General features: G+C 32.7%; 1 long non-coding RNA gene across 1 annotated transcript; it reads right to left on the bottom strand.

Annotated features, from left to right (window-relative positions):
- Window positions 1-299: 299 nt before the first annotated feature.
- Window positions 300-1,691, bottom strand: LOC108978163. The gene is made up of 2 exons (XR_001994089.1): window positions 1,581-1,691; window positions 300-1,524 (listed from the first exon to the last, which is right to left on the bottom strand). It is a non-coding gene; the product is annotated as an uncharacterized LOC108978163 (long non-coding RNA).
- Between the last annotated feature and the right edge of the window lie 4,806 nt (window positions 1,692-6,497).

Raw genomic sequence — 6,497 nt, 5'->3', positions numbered from 1 at the left:
CGTCTATCATAGAGAAGGTTCACAGCGCGGAGATGTGTTAATTTGTATCTCTTTTGTTTAAGGTTTGAAATGTGGGTTTATATGGTTGTAATTGTAAAATTAACAAAACCTTATACAAAATTTACGAACATTAAAGAACTGTAGGGAAAATGGTTTAAATAGATATATTAAGTATATCTAATTATTTATATTTTTCTGAACTATACATTTTTTTTAATAAATGATTTTTATTTTGTAAATACTCTTTAAATTCTAGGCAGGTAAGATCATAGTTACATTTTGTTATTAATATTGCTTTGATAGTTTCCACTTATATCTGGGATTTTTCATCAGTCCACACGTTGTTTAAGATTGAAAAGATTCTTTCGGTTGGGGCATTTGAGCCTGGCAAACACAACGCAAATTCAACAACTTTTAAAATATTTTTAAAAGGTATAGAATTATTTTTAAAATGCATAAGTATTTCAACCCATATATGTATCTACTACAGTTTTTTCACTGGTTTCCATTCGTTTAATTTACCGGAAGTCAAATAATTTTTAACGAAAGAAAACTCGTCAACTAATTCATCGTCATTTACATCAGTTTTATTTCTGATTTCCATGACGTATATTAAATTTCTTTCCACAGAATTCCAAGATGGTAATTTACGCAGATGTACCCATTCCATCACTTCCACGTCTTTAAAGGCTTGATCCCACTGATTTAAATAATCAATGCAATTATTATAAAATTTTGTCGAGTTACTATTAAATTCATCTGCACATTTCATTCCCGTTTTATCCAACGCGGAAATTAAATTCCTTACAACTAGATGTATAAAAATTTCATCATTGCGTTTGGTTATTTTAAATTTGAGTTCTTTAATAAGTAAGGCCACTTCTATCATAAAGATTTTCTGGGACTCAATTTGAAGAATATAAGTGTGAAAAAGAGATGCTTGAAAATGTGCAAAAAAAAAGCCACGCTTCGGATGCAGGATCTCCAAAAAAAATTGTATAAAATAGTCGGGCATTCGGGTTGTTGAAAACATATTCCTTCAATGGTTTATAAAGTAAGCCATCGGGTTTTACTAAATCCAAGTAATCTTTTGTATTCAACATCAACTGCGTCACATATTTGCTTTAAATTTTCAACTCTAACTGTATATACATATGTATGTAGAAGTACGAAAAAATTTTAATTACAACTACTTCAATATCTATCGGCAGACAATCTATTGAGGCTTGAATACAATTATTAATAATGTGCGTAGCACAATTTATTCCAATAAGCATATTACCGGTAGATTCTTTAAGCTTATGAAAAAGATTTTTTTGGCTTTGGCTGGTTGAAGCTTCAAAATCAGCCTTACGATATTTTTGCGATATCAAATGGCGTTCAATATCACATTTACCACCATTAGCAATCGAAAAAACAACACTGCATTTCAAACATTTCACTTYATTCTCATGTGCAGCCTTTTTTTATAAACGCGTACTTTTATTATTGTTGAAAGTACATTTTCTATGTGGAGCCATAACGCTACAATAAAAAAGAGTATTTAATTGAAGTGTCCAAACAATTTTCTGAAGACTTACCAATTTTGTTTGCTATTTCTTGTTCGATGGTCAATCGTTGCGCAGCATTCACGAAAATTGCATTGCAAGAAACATATGTTCATTAGAAATGGAAGTTATTATCGATAACTGCCTACATTTTGATTGGTAAAGGGCTGCCACCGTACATTTTTAAGTATCGAATAAAATACGGGACAAAGGCAGGACACTTGGGAAAAAGCAGTACATTTTCAGGTTTTTCTGTCTCGAAAAATTACGCAGGGCAAAGGTTTGAAAAACAATACGGTCCTGCAAAAAACAGTGCGGATGGTCACCGAAACTATATACGCCATAGTAATTCTATTGCTGCAAATATGGAAATGATAACGAAATAATGCGAATATGCATATTTTATGAAGGTCATCATTTCTTTGAAGAAATGAAGTTCATTTGGTACATCTTCATTTTATAATAGTCGAAATTAATATAATTTTTGAAATAACAATTTRTTTAAAAATATTTTTTATTTAACATTTCCCGATTTAAAAAAAATTTAAAATTTTACCATTTTTCGGWAAACAATGGTTTATATAATACAAGATAATCACGCATATGTCACTCAGAGAATGCTTTTTTACATTCTCTGTGTGACTTTGTKAATTTTTCTTGAAATCATTTCTCTTTATTTATTCTCGCATGAATTCATTCCTTTTACATATATTTCTGCCATTGAACGTGCTCATTGGTGAATGGTGAATTCCTCACTACAATTCTACCAGCTCTGTTAGCCGTCAAATCAAACATCATACAGAATTCAATTTGCATCTTCTCATGCTTTAAGTTCTCTGATTCAGCCAGCACGAAAAGGAGCTGCTTTATGCCGCGATGTCTGAATTTGGTATCCCTGCGAAACTAATACGGCTGTGTACGTTGAGCAATTTTCACGCGGCCTATGGCAATCTAATGACTTTTTTCAACCTACTGTTTCACAAGCTTTTTAACCCCTCTTGGCTAACAGGGCAACAGAACACATATACATAGTTCCGTATACATAGKTTGCGTATGTATTAATATTTTATATGTAAATTACCAAAAATGTTTGCTGTGCAATTGACAGAACATACGTTATAGAGAAAAACAATTTGGCTTCTCTGAGGATACRTATTCTCCACTAAAGTAAATGTAGTGCGAAACCAATCCATGGCTACTCCAATTACTGACTGTTGGGCGATTATCTCGGCCGAATATTCAACGCAGCGCGCGATCCGAACCGAATTATTACTTCGCTAACAAACCTGCACAATTCGAAAACGTTTGAAAACCATACGTCTAAACAAAAAACACCAGTTACTTTTATTATTTATTTATTTAGGTGAAATCACATATATCTGGAACTACTTGACCAGACTAAATTCAGCAATATTGGGTAGTCGAAAAAGTATTTTCGTATTTTTTCAATAGCTGTTGCAGTCGTATATTCCCAGTGCTACCAATAACATTGTGTCATACCATAAAGTGTTGAAAAAGTGAGATTTTAAGCTTCATTTAACCAAAAAATCGGAAAACTTGAAAAAAGTTACAGCCGTTCAAAAATTACTGAAAATAATGAAGAAATTCGCAATGTTTCGCTCCCTTCCGTTCTGGAGAATTCGATATTTCGATTTATACTGATGGAATAATGTCTCTAGCGGAAAAATCACAAAAAGTAGTCAACCGCGATGGTACATATGTATTTGTTTATTCATTTATCAGTATAAATATAAAATAATAAGTTGAAATTTGATTACAAAAACGAAAAAACTTTGTCGACTACCCAATATAATCTTGACGATCACTGTTTAGGATTATTTATATTAATTAAGTTTATTTTCTAAATAATGTTAAGTCTGATCTGGCAATACTGTTTTATCTAAGCTTTCTACTTCTCATATCTCTTTATCATTCATTTCTGTTTGTTATTATCTTTATTTGTTAATATTTCGAAGTTACGGTATTTTAAAATCATTTGTACTCCTATAAATACCGGAGGACAAGTAAGTACAACTCTCTTCTACTCTGATTGTAACTCAGTGCTGATGGTACTCATCTCAATAAAGTATTGAGAACTCTACCCGCTGGTAAAATTAATTATTTAACAATCACATTGTGGAAATGGGCGGAATCGGTCTACAACCTGCTACCCATATAGCAAAATTTTAAAATCTATATGATTCTTCACTTTCTATTTCACAAATCAAGCAATAATGAATATGTTGGGGTAAACCTTTGCTCAAATAGTGCATTTAAAGTATGCCATCTCAGGTCTAAAAACTGATATAATCGGACTATGACGATATAAGACTCCACATACCGAATATGTGGACCCAGTGTTATTGAAATTCTGAAAAAATGTTTATTTGGTAATAATATACCCTTCTGTCTAAGGGATCGGATCAATACTTTGCTTAGCGCCCATATTAAATATAATATAAAGATTTTCGAACTTTCGTTTGTTTATACCTCATGAATCGGCTCATTTGTGATTTATGTATATATTTTAATGAAATTGAAAGAGTATATTTTTCCAATAATAGTGTAGTATCGTGCCTAAAATGAATAACATCGGACGCAGACTTGTCTTGGCTCCATATAACTGATATTCAACCTTTTAAAATAGTTGGCTGACTTTACTCCATATATTATATGTTTGTATTTATATAATTATAAAACTGCTTACGAAAGGAGTGTGCACGGTCTGTTCCGCACAAATTAACTGACGACCAAAAATTGCTCAGAATCCAACATTCGAAGGACGATTATTCGACCAAAAATCATATTTGAACCATTAACCACTCCCCGAATTTACCTGATATGGCACCGTGCGACTTCTTCCTTTTCGGAAAAATGCGTTTGCCCAGGAAAGTAAAGCGTTATGCAGACGTAGAGACCATTTAAAAGGTTTGCACCGGCATACTGGCGACCATACCGGCCAACGAGCTAGAACACTCGTTCGTCATGCTTTTGTAACGTGCAAAAAGCTGTATTGACTTTTAAATAAAATAAATTGATTTTGCCGAAAAAACCATNTTTGTACTCCTATAAATACCGGAGGACAAGTAAGTACAACTCTCTTCTACTCTGATTGTAACTCAGTGCTGATGGTACTCATCTCAATAAAGTATTGAGAACTCTACCCGCTGGTAAAATTAATTATTTAACAATCACATTGTGGAAATGGGCGGAATCGGTCTACAACCTGCTACCCATATAGCAAAATTTTAAAATCTATATGATTCTTCACTTTCTATTTCACAAATCAAGCAATAATGAATATGTTGGGGTAAACCTTTGCTCAAATAGTGCATTTAAAGTATGCCATCTCAGGTCTAAAAACTGATATAATCGGACTATGACGATATAAGACTCCACATACCGAATATGTGGACCCAGTGTTATTGAAATTCTGAAAAAATGTTTATTTGGTAATAATATACCCTTCTGTCTAAGGGATCGGATCAATACTTTGCTTAGCGCCCATATTAAATATAATATAAAGATTTTCGAACTTTCGTTTGTTTATACCTCATGAATCGGCTCATTTGTGATTTATGTATATATTTTAATGAAATTGAAAGAGTATATTTTTCCAATAATAGTGTAGTATCGTGCCTAAAATGAATAACATCGGACGCAGACTTGTCTTGGCTCCATATAACTGATATTCAACCTTTTAAAATAGTTGGCTGACTTTACTCCATATATTATATGTTTGTATTTATATAATTATAAAACTGCTTACGAAAGGAGTGTGCACGGTCTGTTCCGCACAAATTAACTGACGACCAAAAATTGCTCAGAATCCAACATTCGAAGGACGATTATTCGACCAAAAATCATATTTGAACCATTAACCACTCCCCGAATTTACCTGATATGGCACCGTGCGACTTCTTCCTTTTCGGAAAAATGCGTTTGCCCAGGAAAGTAAAGCGTTATGCAGACGTAGAGACCATTTAAAAGGTTTGCACCGGCATACTGGCGACCATACCGGCCAACGAGCTAGAACACTCGTTCGTCATGCTTTTGTAACGTGCAAAAAGCTGTATTGACTTTTAAATAAAATAAATTGATTTTGCCGAAAAAACCATTTGTTCAGATTTTTTTTTTAAGTCCTGTTTACTTTGGAACGCACCTTGTTTATCTTACTTGACAATGATATTTATATTACTTTCAATGTCGGGAAGTAAAATATAGTTACTTAACTAATTAATAAGTACGGTTACATGCGAACTTAGTTCTTTCTAACTTGTTTATTATTTTTCCGATGCATTTTATTTTTTTAATACTTTTAAAACTTGAACTCACTCCTATGTCAATATAAAAACAAGAACGAAATGAAYAAATTTTGTGTTTCTTAAACACTAATACCAAATTCACACGTTTTTGTTTTAATTTTTTAATTTCTACTTTCACTCGCATTCCAGAGCCTGCCTGATTAATTATATGTATCAGGACTATGCAAAGTATTGAACGCCCTCTATATTACATTTTCATTAGATACGTATGTACGTATATGTTACCTTGCCGCAGCTGTTTGGAAGTTTCGCTATATGAAAGTGAAATTTAATCAACAACAAATACAAAAGTTGTTTCAGAGAAACTAAATAAACATTTAGTTCACTCACGTTCCACTCGTTTCGCAATAGGAAACTGAAATTCAATCGAAAAAAAGTTTTGAAACCAAAGTAAGTTGAAGTTGGGGTTAGAAAGGCCCAAGTTCTATTGTAGCCGAACATTTCAAATTCTTGGAACTTGCCAAGACAAAAGCCATGGAAATACTTTCAGGTGCAAAACGTCAACCAGAGAATCGGAGTTCAAGCAATTCTATAAATATATAACTCATACATTGACCGACATTTTCGCCATAAGGTTTGTAAGAATAACAAAAATTATTATATGTATAGTATATAGGAGTTGACG

This window comes from Bactrocera latifrons, unplaced genomic scaffold (assembly GCF_001853355.1).
Source record: "Bactrocera latifrons isolate USDA-ARS-PBARC rearing strain unplaced genomic scaffold, ASM185335v1 scaffold_1187, whole genome shotgun sequence".
Classification (NCBI taxonomy): Eukaryota; Metazoa; Arthropoda; class Insecta; order Diptera; family Tephritidae; genus Bactrocera; species Bactrocera latifrons.
Note: the sequence above shows the minus strand (reverse complement) of the source record. Positions and strands in the feature narration are given on the sequence as shown.